This window comes from Chelonoidis abingdonii, chromosome 3, assembly GCF_003597395.2.
Source record: "Chelonoidis abingdonii isolate Lonesome George chromosome 3, CheloAbing_2.0, whole genome shotgun sequence".
NCBI classification, from domain to species: Eukaryota; Metazoa; Chordata; order Testudines; family Testudinidae; genus Chelonoidis; species Chelonoidis abingdonii.
In genome coordinates, this window is record NC_133771.1 from 165,660,610 (window position 1) to 165,679,189 (window position 18,580).

The window sequence follows — 18,580 nt, forward strand, 5'->3', positions numbered from 1 at the left end:
AATGCATGGCGTGCTCAAGTGTCCTACCATGGAGGATGGATAAGCTGCCCTGCCCAGAACACCTTCTGCAAAGGCTTTTGGAGCTCCAGAGAGCTTCATGGAGATGTCCTAGAGGATTTCTGCTCCATCCCCAGACATCTTAAACGATTTTTCCAGTAACTGTACTGGCCCGAATGCACCCAAGTCCTCAGGGCAAATTAATACATTAAAAAACGCTTGCTTTTAAACCAGTTTTATATTTACAAGGTACACCTCACCAGAGGTCCCTTCCAGCTTCACTGTCTGGGAATAGTGCTTGGGAGGGTGGGAGGTACTTCTGTCAGGCTGAGAAAAAGCTCCTGGCTGTTGGGGAGAACGGAGTGCTGTGTGCTCTCTGCAAGCTGTCCGCCTCCTCTTCTCCCCGCCGCAGAATCCTCAGGCAAGGCTAAGATTACCCCCACCTTGGAATCTACAGACAGAGGTGGGTATGGTGGTGGACCTCCCTAGAATTGCATGCAGTTCAACGGAGAAGCGGCATGTTTGCGGCCCTGCCCCCGGCCTTCCTTTGCTTCTTTGTTTTCTAGTAGGCTTGTCTGAGCTCCTTAACTTTCACACGGCACTTGTACTGAGTGCCCTGGTGTGTGCCTCTCTCCATCACGGCCTCAGAATTTTCAAATGTTTTTTCATTTGTCTTTGGAACGTAGTTCTGTAGCACGGATCCTCTCCCCATATAGAGATCAGATCCAGTTAAGCCTCTCGTGCGTCCATGCTGGAGCTCTTTTTCGATTCTCAGACTGCATAGTTACCTGTGCTGATGAGCTCTGCGTGGTCACCTGTGCTGATCAGTTCTCCATGCTGGGCAAACAGGAAATGAAATTCAAAAGTTCGCAGGGCTTTTCCTGTCTACCTGGCCAGTGCATCCGACTCCAGACTGTTGTCCAGAGCGGTCACAATGGTGCACTGTGGGATAGCTCCCGGAGGCCAATACCATCGAATTGCGGCCACACTAACCCTATTCAGAAATGGCAGTACTGATTTGAGCGCTACTCCCCTCGTCAGGGAGGAGTACAGATATCGATATTAAGAGCCCTTTATATTGATATAAAAGGCTTCGTTGTGTGGACGGGTGCAGGGTTAATTCAGTTTAACGCTGCTAAATTCAGTATAAACCCATAGTGTAGACCAGGCCTATAACTATCTATTACCCTAATTCTAAACAAGGAGGCAGGAGGACACTGTAGTTCTGACTTGCTGCCATAGAAGGTCAGAAGGAATCAAGTGGCAGGTTGGGGCTGCTCCATCCTTTACAATCTTGCTGTCGGTGGTATGACGGTGTAGAAAGTTCATTGCTGACTAAAAGATGCACAAGACGCATACACCTTCAGTGGGATGTGTGCAGACAATTGCTTGAAGAAGAACTTGCTCTTTGCTGCTTACAGGTCTGGTTTAATCCATTCAGCTCTCATGTTTAGATTCAGTAAGTGTTCAACCATTAAGACCATTTCAAACAGAGAAAGTATTTTTGTCATTCAAGAGTGCCTTTGACAAGAAATAGTGTTTTCTAAGGAGAGCATATTAATAAAACAAGCTTCTTTATCATTTTGCAGCAAAATACAGCAATTTACCATGGATTGCTGGCTGTAACTTGTAATGCTGTTTTTCTCTTCAGCATTATGGTTTTTTTGCTAGCATCTTTAAAAAAGGATGTGAAGTAAAGGGTATACAAATCAACAATGTATTGTTCTCTAACATTTAAAATGAAATCTTTTTACTTTGTAAATGATACTTACTGCTCATCAATAATCAATACCAATTTATTATGGATGCCTGGAAAACAGATGATTACTCTATTTTGCATTTATATCTCTCCCAATTGATCAGTATTTAAAAAAAATCTTCACTATATTTGTTAAAATGTTCACTATGCTTTTTTAGGAGATTTGTAACTCCCAACTCATACATATTAAAATAAAGACATTCCTGTATTTGGCTTACAAAAACTGATGCAATTGCAGACATATATTTTGTTGTGTGTTTAACCCACCAAGTTGGTACAGCTAACACAAGTTCTAGACATAAGATCTGTCTCATTCCAGGGAAAAACAAACATATTACAATCCATCACAACCTATTTGAAGGGACCTGGTGAAGACTGATAGGCCATGAAATTGATTTCCCTTCCCCATCTAAAATGACTGATCTTCCAGATGTTTTCTGTGCATTTCTATTTCCAATTAACTTTTGCAAATGCAAGAAAACATTTAAAGCATGCAACTTGTCAGACAAACACACACCACACACACACACACACACTACACAACAGCAGTCTATTAGAGAAGAACTACAAGAGAAGTATTTCAATGATTAGTTGTATATCAGTAATTCCTTTGTGATTTACATATTACTTACCATATTACTAATTACAATTGATTCTTCCTGTAAAATTGCTTTCAACTTGCCACATTCAAAACATGGTACAACTCTAGAAGCTGACCGTTTGCCTAATGTTGAACCTGATTAAATATAAAACAGTGAAATGTGTCTTGTAGTTAAGAGTTGTTTTTGTTCTTGCAAACTGTTATTGGAATAGCTAGTTAAACTCTAATGGCCAGTTCTTCAGCTGGTGTAAACTGATGTAGCTCTAACGAGGTCAATGGGGCTGCACCAATTTAAGGCAGCCAATGTTAATCTGGCACCAGATGTTAAAGGCATGTTAATGCCTTTGTAGCATATTTAGCACTGTGCTAATAATTGGTCAAATTGTCAAGTTATGTGAAAAATACAGAATCTACAGCATTTCACCTTGGATTATGATCTTGTCAAATCCCACAGACTAAGCAGGGTTAAGCCTAGTCACTATCTGTAAGAGAGAACTCCATGGAAAACTGAGTGCCATAGGAAGCAAGGTTGGTGTTTCTTATAAAATAATTCCTCTTTGACTAAATTCACAACTAAAAATGTGTTGTACAGTATTTTAAACATTCCTAAATTGCTACAGACTGAAAACATTCATCGTTTGCTACAAACTCATATTTCCTGACAGCAAGTTAAACAGATATAAATACACCACAATACAGTATATAAATGGGAGAGTGAATATTATTGTCATTCCTGGCTTCATTATTTAATTTTTAGCACCTAAAGCAAAGTATGGTGAGAGATTTCCTTAGTTTTTCAGATAAATTTCAGCTGAAAACTATCTTATCACCTATATGTAGAGAAATATTTTTTTTTTTATCAAAAGAAAGCTTTATGTGTTATCAGATTCCAGTATGCTTGCTTCTGCTCATCTCCAACTGCGGTAGAAGATGGAGAAAGACCTCCCTCTACCCTCCTTCTGTTTACCCACACAGGGTCAGATAGAATCAGTCATCTAATATTTAAGGGCCCAATCCTGCAAGCCTCCTCACATGGAACGCCTTCTGAAATCAGCAAGAATTATGTATATGGGGGATTGAGGAGCAGGCTAACTTTTTAACATCAGGCCAAATTCTGCTCTTAGTTACACAGGATTTATATTGGTGTAAATGAGAGCAGATTATGGCCCTTAATTTATACATCTATAATTACTATTATTCTTTATAACTAAGGAAGTTTTCCAAAAGAGCCTAAAACAAATGCACAATGTCTAAAAAAAATGTCTGAAGAAAAATACATATATTTACCTTAAAATAGTTATGGAGTTCATTTGCAAGAAACTGATAAAAAATCTCTCTTTCAGCAGATTCAATCAGGCGATCATGGAATACTCGGGTTGTTTCATGCACAAAGAGAAGAGCTGCAGTTTCATTTGAGACAATAACAGATCTGTGGGCTTGCAACAACCCCTGGAGCACCTGTTAGCAATTTTAGTACATCATGTTTATATGAAGTTTTAAATTACCGGTAATTGGATTACTAAAAGAGATCTTGGTATGTTTATTTTTAAATTACCATATATTATATTAAGTTTTATCAACAGTAGTATCACACATTTTAATAAGAACTAAAGCATTCAAATATCTCTTACTAAGGTATGTGTTTTCTTCCCTTGCACATACATTCAAGGGAGCAGGAGGGCACAAGAAGCCTTCTCCTACCTTATACCTCCCACACAGGGGATGGTAACATGACAGTTTCTGGGCCATGACCATGCTTACAACATCCTGCTAGCCAGGGAAGGTGGGAGGACATGAAACAAAGTGCACATTGTATCCCCTATAGGATGTAGCAGCAGATGTATCTTCCCTGGGCATCAGGAACTACTGAAAATATTGTGCCTCTTGAGGCACAGTGGGTTCAGGAGTCCTAATGGGGTGGTGCAGCTCAACCCAAGTCCTGCCGCCAGGCTGTTGGTATAAGCCAGATGACAGTCCATATTTGGTCAGCCATAAGCATAAGCAATGCAAGTGACTGCCTGGGGTACTTTTTGCGATGGACACTTTGCAACACATGGAGCTTACATGAGCCAACTTTCCATACATACTAGGAATAGAAGCAACTCCTAACCTAATTATTTCCCCTTTCCCATCTTCCCTGGCAGCATGAGGCCCTGAAAATTCATAAAATAGCTCTTGTTCGAGTTCCATTACTGTAAGATACTGTAAGTATTTTATTTTTTAAGAAATACCACACTTGCTGAAATCACAATTTATTGAAACCTTTAATAGTGCATGAACATGTTTTTATATCTGTAGATCATGCACAATCAGGACTGATGTATATGCTCAGCCTTGATTCAAACTTTAATCTTTTCAGTAAATGAATATAGTTAAAGGGTTAATTGAGTCCTGGTATAAGTGGAAGCACAACTTCATTGAAGTCAATGGAGTTGTGCCCACTTGTCGCAGGGCTGAAAATGGCCAAAATTGTTTAGTTCCTAGATATTTGTTTCTAATGCTAACACATCTTTTTACTGAAGGCAATAAAGGTAAAATACAACAATATATACCAGTGCACAGATAAGTGAGAGATAGGTTAGTATATAGCACTCATGGCACGGCCACTCTGGTAGGCAGCAACAATACTTTTAAAATGAACAATTTGCAGTCTGAAGGAGACTATCACTTCCACCCTGTGTTTTATTCTATTTATTAATAATCATTTCTGAGTGATCATGGCAATTCTGAAAGCAAAGACTGGATTATATGGAAATCTCCAAATTTATTTTCCTTGTATGTCATAAACCAAATTGAAACTATCATAGGACTCCAGATAGCAAGACTAATTTAATAATCTAACTCCAAGAACCAGGCTACATTCAGTAGACAAAATTATATATACTCTTGCTTGTTCATTCTGTACAAAAATTGAGAATACTTATGGCAATCTAAAATGTCTACTACAGTATAACACACCTTGAAGAGATCTCGTAGATTAAATGTATAGTGGCACTTAGCTGGCGTTGGGAGCATGCTGCGGCACACGCTATAGTATACAGCTATGGAAGAGGAAGTTAGAAAGTCACTGCATTTCTGAACCTCAGATAAGAATCTGTTGTTATACAGGTATGTTCCCAGATTAACCTAAAGAAGAAAAATGCATATGATTTAGTTACCACTTCTTAAGAAAGGTTTAAGCATATTGCTAACTGCTGAAATATAACAAAATTTATAAGACAAACAGCAGCAATTTTCATTATTATTTTGAAGGAAAAGACACTCTTACCTACCTGCACAATAACTTTGGTTCTTTAAGATGTGTTGTCCACTGCTGGTCTGTGTCCAGTTCATTTGAGCAAGAAACTTTTGGTCAGCAGTACCTGTTTGAGTGAGGCAGGTGACCTCAGGGTCCTCATGCCCTCAGCTGAGGGCATAAAAGGCTGGGCCACTCAAACTGCCCCACCCCCAGTTCCTTCATCACTGAAATCCTTATGAAAATAGACTCCATAGTAGCAAAAATGTAGGGCACGTTGTGGAATGTGTGTGTACAGATAAGTAACTCTTTCTTCTTCGAGCGCATGTCCACATATATATTCCATTGTTGATGACACCAAAGCAATAGACATGTTGGAAGCGAGAACCAGTAGTCTTTTAAAACAAAGACTATAGAACATTTTTCCCAAAGTTCACATCACCTCTAGATACAGCCCCACATTCACTCAGTATTATACCATTGTGGAAGCAAGACCTACCAATGTCCACAACAGGAACATTCCTTAGAGAGAGTGGGCAGCTTGAGCTCTAGTAGAATAGGCAATAATCCTAGGGGGTAGACTTGCATTAGCAAATTTGTAACAAATTTTGTTGCACAGCGAGATCCAGTTATAGATTCTGTGAGGCACAACAGTCTGACTGTTCATTGTCTCTTCATATACAAGAAAGAGCCTATCATAACCATCTTTCCCAAATCTGGACCTTAGCGTCCAAAATCTGGGTGCTTGTATGAACCTCCCCCAAGCTTATTACCAGCTTGGATCTGATCTCGCTGCCACCATCCAAAAATTTCAGGGTTTTGGCCCCCTCTGGTCTCCCCAAACCTTCTTTGGGGGACCCCAAGACTCAGAAGCCCTGAGCCTTACACCAAAGGGAAAACACCCACTTCCCTTCCCCTTCTCTCTCTCCCACCCAGACTTTCCTCTCTGGGCTAACCTGAGAGTATTGATGCAATCTCTTTACATCACAATACCAAGAAACATGTCTCTTTTCTTCACAAGAGACAAACCCAAATACAAGGAAACAGAAAGAGTTCTATTCTCTTCCCCCGTAGCTTCTTCCCGCCTGGGACACTAGGAGAGTTAACACAGAGCGTAGTGTTTCCCCTCCCCCTGTCTTTCTTTCTCCTTAACCAGAGAAAACTCAACAGGTTTAAAAAAGAAACTTTATATAAAAAAGAAGAAAAAGACATCAAATATTTCTCTGTATCAAGATGACAAACAGGGCTATGCTTATAAGAAAAATGAAAACAGTCGATTCAAAAAGATATCCAATTTGAAGGACATTCCGCAAGGTACCCAGAAATACACCCCAAACAACAAAAAGCCTATATTGTTTTTCCTACCTGTACTTACAAGTTGGACACAGAATTAGAAGAGAAAAGAAGCTTCTCATAGCTGAGAGGCAAACAAAAGACACAGAGTCCCAAAATTCCCTCCCTGACTTTGAAAAATCTGGTTTCTGATGGTCCTCTGGTCAGGTGTTGGTTCCCTTTGTAACCCTTTACAGGTAAAGAAACATTACCCTATTTACAGCAGAGCCTGACAAGAACTTCTTATCTGATGGCTCTCATGTCACTCCTTGTGAGTTTGGGATTTCAGGAAAAAAAACATCAGCAGATTAATGACCTGATTCAAGTGAAAATCGAAAACCACCTCAATAAGAATTTGGAATGGACCTTTAATGAGAATTAGCTATTATGGAAGAAACTAATAGATGTCGCTGCCATCAGGTACCAGCAATCCCCTATCCCTTGCAAGGCTATTGCCAACAAAAATGCTCTTTTGCTGATAAGTGAAATAGACCAAGGTGGAATCGTGAGACCTGCGTGTGGGGCATGCCCCACCCCCTGAAAAAAGGCTGGAACACAGGCCTTCAGGTGCACAGGCCGGCAGCCAATCAACAGAGGCCTGTTAGGAGCTAACCAGGGCCAGGTAGGCCCTATATAAAGGCTGTCTAGCAGGTGGAAAGGGTCTCTCCCTGACTGCCAGGGAGGAGAGACTGGCTCCTAGGCTGAAAGGTAGCACCTTGGACAGAGCAGTGCTGGGAAGGGCAGAAAAAGCTAAGAGCTCCAGCCAAGGAAACCCCAACTGCAGGCCTTGTTACAAAGGGACAGCAGTGCACAGGGTCAAATGGGAAGTGGCCCAGGGACAAAAGTATGAGAAGGGGAAGAAGGAGGCCTGCTGCTATAGGGTCCCTGGTTGGGACCAGAGTAGGGGCAGGCTGGGTCCCCCTACCCCTTTGTACTTCACCTGGCTGAGGAGGAACATGGGCCTGATATAGGCTGTGGCTGGGCCCCCGTGACAAAGGGGCTAGACTTTGAGGCTGCAGCTGCCACTAAACAGGTGCAGGTGGAGGTCTTCGATAACACCACACCCCTGGAAGAGGATGAAGATCAGAGCTGTAGGCATGCCGGAGGGCAAGTGTCCTGAAGAGGTCGCATGCCGAGCGGGGAGCAACGCGGGTCCAGACACCAACAGGGGAGCAGATGACAGATGGGACACCACCAGCAGAGGGTGCCTCGCAGAGGACAGAGTAATTCCCAGACGTGCCAGCAGGAGGCGCGGCGGGTGAGTCCCAACCCTGTTACACCTGCCAGGACTAAATTAAGCTCCCAGGGAAGGGATTGGTTACAGGGTTAAACCCATATCAGACCTTTTAAAATCTTGCAATCATAGGGTGGGAAAAACAGAATGTCCATGAATAACAGAGTGAAATGCAAAGATGGCTGCTAGGTGAACCTTCACCAAACTAATTTACAGGACTGAATTTTTTGAATTCCCAGATATGGTTTTTAAATTATAGTGACTTTATTTCCTTTGCAAGCAAGCTGTGATTGAAGTGGGGAGGGGGGGGGGCTTACAGGGAATGAGTCAATCAAGGGGGTGACCCTTTAAATGTCCAAATGCACATTCTACCACCATTCTGCACTTGCTCAGCCTATAGTTGAACAACTTCTGACTACTGTCCAGGTTGCCTGTGTATGGCTTCATGGCTGTGTATGACATTAAGGGGTAGGCTGGGTCCCGAAGGATAACTATAGGCACGTAAACATCCAAGAAAGAAGCTTCTCATAGCTGAGAGGCAAACAAAAGACACAGAGTCCAAAAATTCCCTCCCTGACTTTGAAAAATCTGGTTTTCTGATTGGTCCTCTGGTCAGGTGTTTGGTTCCCTTTGTTAACCCTTTACAGGTAAAAGAAACATTAACCCTTAGCTATCTATTTATGACAGAGCCTGAGACACATTTTGAACTGTTTCATTCAATCTATGTAAAAGGAAAGTGCCCTATAGACCTCTAAAGCATGCAGTCTCTTGTCACCCTTGTGAGTTTGGGATTTCAGGAAAAAACATCAGCAGATTAATGACCTGATTCAAGTGAAAATCGAAAACCACCTTCAATAAGAATTTGGAATGGACCTTTAATGAGACATTAGCTTTATGGAAGAAACTATATAGATGTCCTGCCATCAGGTACAGCAACTCCCCTAATCTCCTTGCTAATGCTATTGCCAACAAAAATGCTCTTTGCTGATAAGTGAAATAGACCAAGGTGGAATCGTGAGACCTGCTGTGGTGGGGCAGTGCCCCACCCCCTGAGAAAAAGGCTGGAACAGGCCTTTCAGGTGGCACAGGCCGGCAGCCAATCAACAGAGGCCTGTTAGGAGCTAACCAGGGCCAGGTTAGGCCCTATATAAAGGCTGTCTAGCAGGTGGAAAGGCAGTCTCTCCCTGACTGCCAAGGGAGGAGGACTGGCTCCTAGGCTGAAAGGTAGCACCTTGGACAGAGCAGTGCTGGGGAAGGGCAGAAAAAGCTAAGGAGCTCCAGCCAAGGAAAACCCCAGACTGCAGGCCTTGTTACAAAGGGACAAGCAGGTGCACAGGGTCAAATGGGAAGTGGCCCAGGGACAAAAGTATGAGAAGGGGAGAGAAGGAGGGCTGCTGCTATAGGGTCCCTGGGTTGGGACCCAGAGTAGCGGGCAGGCCTGGGTCCCCCCTACCCCCTTGTACTTCACCTGGCTGAGGAGGAACATGGCCTGATATAGGCTGTGGCTGGCCCCCGTGACAAAGGGGCTAGACTTTGAGGCTGCAGCTGGCCACTAGAACAGGTGCAGGTGGAGGTCTTCTGATAACACCACACCCCTGGAAGAGGATGAGATCAGAGCTGTAGGCATGCCGGAGGGCAGTGTCCTGAAGAGGTCGCTGCCGAGCGGGGAGCAACGCGGGTCCAGACACCAACAGGGGAGCAGATGACAGATGGGACACCACCAGCAGAGGGTGCCTCGCAGAGGACAGAGTTAATTCCCAGACGTGCCAGCAGGAGGCGCTGCGGTGGTGAGTCCCAACCCTGTTACACCTGCCAGGACTAAATTAAGCTCCCAGGAAGGGATTGGTTACAGGGGTTAAACCCATATCAGACCTTTTAAAAATCTTGCAATCATAGGGTGGGAAAAAACAGAATGTCCATGAATAACAGAGTGAATAGCAAAGATGGCTGCTAGGTGAACCTTCACCAAACTAATTTACAGGACTGAATTTTTTGAATTCCAGGAATTATTCTAACATGTCTAGGACCTGAGCTGTGGAAGGCGATAACTGATGATGATGAGCCCATATCGAAAATCTCTTCCATTTAGCCTGGTAAGTTTTCCTAGTAGAATCTTTCCTACTTTCACTGAGAATGTTCTGTACATGACTGAACAGACTTTCTGATGAGTTAACCATTCAATGACCATGTTGTGATGTGCAGAGCGCAAGGAGACTTGACTATGACTCAGAGATTATGCCTCAGAGTAACAGTAAGGGGTTGGGAGGTTGAATGGATGAGGTTTGAAGGTCTAAGTACCAAAACTGTGTTGGCCACACCAGTGATATTAATGATACTGGCTACTTCCTGTTTGAATTTTTGGAAGGTTCTGGGAATCAGTGGGATTGGAGAAAATACATATAGACATTCCAAGCACCATGAAATCAGGAATGCACTGGAAACTGACCCTGAACTCTGTCTTCCTTTGCCACAGAAACAATGACACTTCTTGTTTTCTTTGATAACAAATGGATGAAAAGGTGGGAAAACCATATTTGCTGAAAATCATTTGAAACCCCTCATCCTTTAGAGTCCATTTGTGATTGTTGATTAATTTTATGGTGAGGTAATCTGTCAGAACTTTCTGTGCTCTGAAGAGATCAGATGCTTTGAAAGTGACCCGATGACAAATGTAGAAGTTCCAGACACATACCTCCTGACTCAACTGAGTGGATTTTGACCTGCCTTGTTAGTTCAGATAAAACATTGCAGACATATTGTGTGGTATAATCTTTATGGTGAGGCCCTTGTTGAATAATAGGAAGACTTTGCAAGCTCCATAAATGGCTCTCGGCTTAAGGATGTGTAAATGAAGAGCTGACTCCTGAGGTGTCCACAAGTCTTGTGTTTGTACATCATCCAGGTATGGTCCCCAGCTCAGAGTGGATGTATCTGTTATTAGCATCTTTGATGGAACTGGAGGAGAAAAGGGGATCACTTTGCAACATAAATTACTGGATTCATCCATCAACTTAATGAGGCCAGGACTCAAGATACAAAGTGAACATGTCCATGTGATGTCTTCTCGGCTGATACAGACTTCAACCACCTTTGCATTCAGCACAGGTGAAGTCTGGCATGCTGAGTCACGTAAATGCAGAAGACCAGGTGGTTGAGCAACCTGAGGCAAGATCTTGCAGTTCTTGGATAAACCTGCAGATTATTGCATAAATTGAGCCTAGCTGGACTTTTTTCTGGAGGCAGATAGGCAATCTCCTATTGTAGAGTCCAGAATAGCCCCAATGCACTCTATTCTTTACACAGGACACAGAACTGACTAGTCACTGGTTATTTTCAGGCCAAAGTGAGCAAAGAGAAACTGAATTTGAAGGATATTGTCCAAAACTTGCAGACTGGATTGACTCTGGATTAGCCAGTCATCCAGATATGGAAAAACGTGGATACCCAGTCTTCTGAGATCAGTAATTATTACTGATTTAAAGGTGATCTAGATGATATCTCTCCCCATCCCTGAGTGGAGTTGTCTGTCACTAGAGTCTTAGTATGTAGAGGTGTAAAGAAGGGTACTCCATTGCACACCTGAGAAGGGTCTCACTAGTTTAATGATGACTTCTTGTGGGATCATAACCATCAAGTCCATAAAGTGTCTTCTGGGTAGACACAGTGATTTCAACCACCCTTACATGGAGTGTAGGTGAAGTTTGGTATGCTAGGTGACATAAGTATATGAGGTCAAGTGTGTTAGAAGTCTGAGACATGCTTTCACTGATGTTCTTGGGTGAACTTGAAGTTGATTGATAAGACTTGCTATTGTCTGGGCTCTCCCTTTGGAAGATAAGCTATCACTATCTGGAGTCTAATAGGATTCCTATGAATTCTATCTATGCATCACTGAGTGTGGATTTTTGTCTATTAACTTTGAGACCAAACAAGGCAAAGAACTTTAGAATTACTTGGACTGAATCAGTCACCTCAAGCTCTTCCTTGAATCAGTTAGTTGTTGAGGTAAGGATAGATCTGGATTCCTTATCTACCTGGATGAGTTGCCTATATTGCAAGGTACCTGGTGAAAACCCTCGATGTTGCAGATAGCCCAAAGGGCAGAGCCCTATTGTGATAGTGGAATGTTCCTAAAGGAATTTGAGGTATTTCTGTGGGTTAGGTGGCTAGACATATGGAAGCAGGCATTTTGTAGGCAAAGAGCAGCAAATCAGTCCTGATGATCTAATGAGGAAATTTATGGAGGCTAGAGACATCATCCTGAATTTGAAACAATGGATTAACATTTTGAGGCACTGAAGGTCCAGGCTAAGCCACAAACCCAATAATTATTCTTTGGGATCAGTAAATGTGAATAAAAGCATCTTCCCCTGAAATGTAAGGACACTTCCTCCTTCACAGTTCCCAGCTATAGAAAGGTGTTTACTTGTTTTAACAGTCTCTTGTGAGAAGGCTCTCTGAAAAAGGACAGGGAAGGGATTTGCTTATGATCTCTAGGACCCACTAGTCTGAGGTAATGCTTGCTCAAACTTTTCAAAAATAAAAATGGTTGTTCCCAAGGGATGGTGTGAGGGTAGAACAAAGAAGATCCTCAAGTGGTTCTAGCAGGATTTCAATGCTGGAGTCAACCATGGGACAGCGAAGGAGGTAGAGGGTCATTTTCACAGGAATCTCGGTCTCTTCTTCAGTGGCTCTTAGGTCCTCTGTGGCTGATTGTAATATTTGACAAAGGGGTGCTGTCAAAAGTATGCTGGCATGGCCGCTTCCTCTTTAGAATTGGGATGTAGAGTCTCAAAGGCGGCAGAGTTGCCCTAGAATCCTTTAGAGGTTGCTTCCTCTGTCCTGTTGTTGAAAAGTTCATTATTCTCAAATGTGAGGTCCTCGATTGTTGCCTGGATCTGCCTGGGGATCCCTGAGGACTGAAGCTATGACAATAGAGAAGTACATAAAGTCAGATGTCCTTCTGCCATTGTATATTTCATCGCCGCTTACTACTCTTTGGATAGTTGCCTATAAATTGAGACATTGTCTCAATTAAAAAAATACTTATTTTGAGAAAAGGGCATAATAGTTAGCCATACCTCTGGAGCATAGTTGATAAATACAGCTTAAGGCTAAAGAGTTTCAATTTCTTTGGGTCCGTTTCGCTCAGTGTGGACTTGAGAGGGCTCAATGTTTTGATCTCCTGTACTGCTACCACTATGAGAGAACTTGCTCTTGAATATCTAGAAATACTCAGATCATTTAGCAGGGACTCAATACCTCCTGTCAGCTCTTTTTGAGATGACAGGGATGTATGCCTAAGCTTTTTACCATGTGTTTCATGAGGTCCTGGAATTCCTTAAACTCACCAGCTGAGGGGGGCGGATTCACTGACTTGTCAGGGGACAGTGAACAAACAATGGCAGAAATTGAATGCTTTTCCCCTGGTAGCTGATGTTCTTCTTCACTCTTCTCCTGCCTCTCAAGTATCTGTGGCTGTAATGAGTTACTTGATTTGTCTCTTTGGGGAGGATGATTTAGCCCTAGAGACAGTTGATGAAGCAGACTTCTTGAAGTCTGGCTGTACACCTGTGGGTGCCAAATAAACCATGACTAGAATGGGTAGAAATATTGAGTTGGAGGTCACATGGAAGGTATCAGATAGGGTGACCCCCTATGAAGCCCAGACCTCTTTTTACTACACCTAGACTAGTGTCCCCATTGGAGTATTAAGGTCTGGTATTATGGAAACAATTTTTCTGCTACACCTATGGTGATCGTAAAAAGTTCTCCTTCTTCTCCCCTAAAGTCTTTTTTAAAGGGCTCCAAAAAGGTGATGAGTGGAATAATCTATCCTTTCATTATTTTGTCCATCAATTAGGCCTAATTTTGATACACCAATATTGACTTATTGAATTTTGATTTTTTACTTCTCTTATTTACCTGTCATAATTTTAACATAGTCCTTGAGTGGTAATAGTAGACCATTTTTTGTTTAAATTTAGTTTTTTGTATCCTTTTTAACTTGTTAAAAATAGTTTTATATAACAATTATTGTAACAATTTTTGAATGATTACCCAATTTTTATCAGTTAGGCTAACAATTAAAGTAGGCATGTTAGGACCCAATTATTACACCACCTCCTCTAAGAGAGGGACAGGTCTTTCATGTGTACCATCTCTGTATAGGAAAGGTCACTACCAGGGATACCTCTCTGACCTGCAGTACCAGTGGCTACAAGGTTGGTGGTTTAGCTATCACCTCTATTTTTTTTTGAAGAGAGGGGACTCCACTACAGAGTCCACCAATAAGTTTCTCAGAACTGAAACAGTGGGTACCATTGGTGTAGTTGGTACTGAGGTGGAAGATACTGGGGCTACAATCACAGAGACACTTGTAATGAGGCTCTGAGTACCAAGGCAGTTAGCGCCATAGTCTGTACCAAAGGGTTGGTATCGAGGGCAGCAGTTTGCCGATTTAGAGAGTGCCAAACGTGCTGTCTTGGAAGTCAGTACTGGGTCACTGGCATGGATCTTGTCAGGCTTATGGCTGTTGGATAAATGAGCTCAAGAGAAGTCATGCAGCTGATGACTCTTCTGTTTCTTGCCATGTAATGGGAATGGCAACCTGTGCCTGAGGTTCATCTTTGGATTGGTGCTTCTTTCTGCTCATCAGACACTGATACCAGTGTAGTGTGACTGAATGGTTCTTGTGAGCGTATGTAGTTCAGGAGCTCAAAATGGATCACGGCTCATGAGCCCACTGTCTGAAGCCTGGCTGTAGCTCTTCTCTCTCAAAGTCTGAGAAGGCTTGGATCAATTCTCTAGGAGGAAAAATTTCATCTTTCTCTGAGTACGCTTGGTGAAAGAGCAACAGATAAAACATCTCTCAAGGATGTATCCTTCTTCAAGAAAAAGAAGGTACTGGAAGGGCCCATCCTTAATGGGCATCCAAGAATCATATGAGTGACATTAAACACTGGTGACTTACCTTCTGCCATAATGTGAGTACCCCTGTATGGCTGGGAGTGGTAGGGGTAGTGGGGAGGAAGACCAATATCAAGGCTAATTAAAATGTGTTGTGACAAAGTTCCTCCTCTACCTTGGTGGGTCCTGTGCTTATTAGCAGATTTGCTCACCTCAGTAACCTTCCCCACAGTCTGGGTCAACTCCTCCTGTGTCTGATCAGGAGTTGGGAGGTTTGGGGGGAAACCGGGCCCGCCCTCTACTCTGGGTTCCAGCCCAGGGCCCTGTGGATTGCAGCTGTCTATAGTGCCTCCTGTAACAGGTGCATGACAGCTACAATTCCCTGGGCTACTTCCCCATGGCCTCCTCCAAACACCTTCTTTCTCCTGACCACAGGACCTTCCTCCTGGTGTCTGATAACACTTGTACTCCTTAGTCCTCCAGCAGTACACCCTCTCACTCTCAGCTCCTTGTGCCTCTTTGCTCCCACCTCCTCACACGCACTTCCTCTCTTCTGGCTCCCCCCTGCCTGACTGGAGTGAGCTCCTTTTTAAACCCAGGTGCCCTGCTTAGCCTGCCTTGATTGGCTGCAAGTGTTCTAATTAGCCTGTCTGCCTTAATTGGTTCTAGCAGGTTCCTGATTACTCTAGTGCAGCTCCTGCTCTGGTCACTCAGGGAACAGAAAACTACTCATCCAGTGACCAGTATTTTTGCCCTCTACCAGACTCCTGTACCCCACTGGTTTGGGTCTGTCACAGTATCTAATTCCCTCCCCCTCCCACAGTACGCATTTGTCATAAATATAAAGGGAAGGGTAACCACCTTTCTGTATACAGCACTATAAAATCCCTCCTGGCCAGAGGCACAAAATCCTCTTACCTCTAAAGGGTTAAGAAGCTCAAGTAACCTGGCTGGCACCTGACCCAAAGGACCAATAAGGGGACAAGATACTTTCAAATCTGGGGTTGGGGGGAAAGGCACTGTTCTCTGTTCCATGTGTCTCTTTCCGGAGATAGATCAAGAAAGCAAGCAATCCAACTCCTACAGAATTAGTAAGTACTAGCAAGGGAACGCATTAGATTATCTTTTGTTTTGGCTTGTGATTTTTCTCTGTGCTGAGAGGAAGGTATATTCCTGGTTTTTGGGGGGGAGAGGGGATGGAGGGTTGTGTAACTTTAAGGTTTTGCCTAGAGGGAAATCCTCTGTTTTGAATCTGATTGCCCTGTGAGATTATCTTCCATTCTAACTGCACAGAGGTGCTTCTTTTATCTTTTTTCTTTCTAATAAAGTTTCTGTTTTTGTTAAGAATCTGATTGTTTTTTTTAGTGTCTTAAAAACCCCAAGGTTGGTCTATGCTCATCTTATTTATTCTCAAGCCTGCCCAGGAAAGGGTGCATAGGGCTTGGGGGGATATTAGGGGAGAGATAGGGCTCCAAGTGGCCCTCCCTAAATGTTTGTTTGAATCACTTGGTGGTGGCAGCGTTTATCTAATCCAAGATACAAGGGAGAATTTGTGCCTTGGGGAAGTTTTAACCTAAGCTAGTAGAAATAAGCTTAGGGGGTCTTTCATGAGGGTCCCCACATCTGTACCCTAAAGTTCAGAGTGGGGAGGGAACCCTGACAGCATGAAAAAGAGAAACCACACAAATTACACTATACTATTACATACAAGGCTAAGTAAATCGCATAGTGTGCAGAATATGTGCAGACTGCAGGGCTTCTGCAGAACTGCCATGAGTGTTAAAAAGGAACTGAGAGAAAATTGGACCAGCTTTGCCCTTTATGCCTCAGGTTTGGGAGGGAAGGGATGTGATGGCACCTAAGCTAGAGAAGCAGCCCCAGTGCACACAGCTGGCCAAAACAATCCCATCTCACATGCACAGGGTACACGTAAACCAAGAGGGTACTCCATAAAGACAATCATTCTAAAAAAGAAATGTAGTGACTTCAGCACTTTAGTGGGGATATGAACAAATCCTTGGACTTCTTCCAAGATGCTATCCATGAGAAATCAATATTCCAGATAAAGGAAATACATGTATTCCCAATCGGGAGGTGGACATTTATCATTGTTAAGTTCTTGGCAAACATATTGTGTGTCTATGTCAGCTCAAAAGACAACATTTTGAATTGAAAATGGTGGTCCTGTTAAAAATATGATACCTCTTAACACTTGGATGTGCCTCTATGAGCAAGTAAATGGCCATCAAGCCCAGAGAACGTAACTAGTTTTGCTATTTGCAGGTGAATTCAAACCACAAGCTGTACCAAATCCTTTTGAAAAAGTAGTATAAGATGGGCCTGATATTCATAGCTTCACAGACTCTAGGACTGGAAGGGACCTCAAGAGGTCATCGAGTCATGTCCCCTGCCCTCATGGCAGGAACCAAATACTGTCTAGACCATCCCTGATAGACATTTATCTAACCTACTCTTAAATATTCCGGATGGAGTTTTCAAACCTCCCTAGCATTTTATTCCAGTGCTTTACCACCCTGACGTTAGGAACTTTTTACCTAATGTCCAACCTAAATCTCCCTTGCTGCAGTTTTTTAAGCCCTTGCTTCTTGTTCATCATTAGAGGCTAAGACGTGAACAAGTTTTTTCTCTCTCCTCCTATGACCGACCTTTTAGATAACCGGAAAACTGCTATCTGTCCCTCTCACTCTTCTCTTTCCAACTAAATAAACCCAATTTCTTTAAGCCTTCCTTCATATCTCATGTCTCAAGACCTTTAATCATTCTTGTTTCTCCTTCTCTGGACCCTCTCAATTTTCACATCTTTCTTGAAATGCGGTGCCCCGAACTGCACACATACTCCATTGAGGCCTAACCGAGCGCAGGTAGAGCAGTAGAATCGCTTCTCGATGTCTTGTTTACAACGACCTGTTAATGCATCCCAGAACCGTTTGTTTGCTTTTTTGCAACAGTTTATCACACTAACTCATATTAGCTTGTGTCCCTATGACCCCTAGATTCTCTTTCTGCCATACTCCTTCCTAGACAGTCTCTTCCCTTCTGTATGTGTGAAAACTTGATTGTTCCTTCCTAAGTGGAGCACTTTTGCATTTGTCTTTGTTGAACTTCGTCCGGTTTACTTTCAGACATTTTTCCAATTTGCCAGATCTTTTGAATTTGACCCTTCCTCCAAAGCAGTGCCAATCCCTTCCCAGTTTGGTATCAAAATCTGCCAACTGAATAAGCATGACTCATGCCAAATATCTAGTGTTGATTGGAAGATATTGAACAGAGCGTCCCAAACAGACCCCTGGGGAAACCCCACTTGTTATACTTTGTCCAGCAGGATGGGAGCCACATTAATAACTACTCTCTGAGTACAGTTATCCAGCCAGTTATTGCACCACCTTCATATTTAGCCCCATCTAAATTGGTATTTGCCTAGTTTATCGTAAGAGATAATTATATAATAAATATTCCCATTTGCGGACCGTACAAAGCCTCCCTACTAAGTCT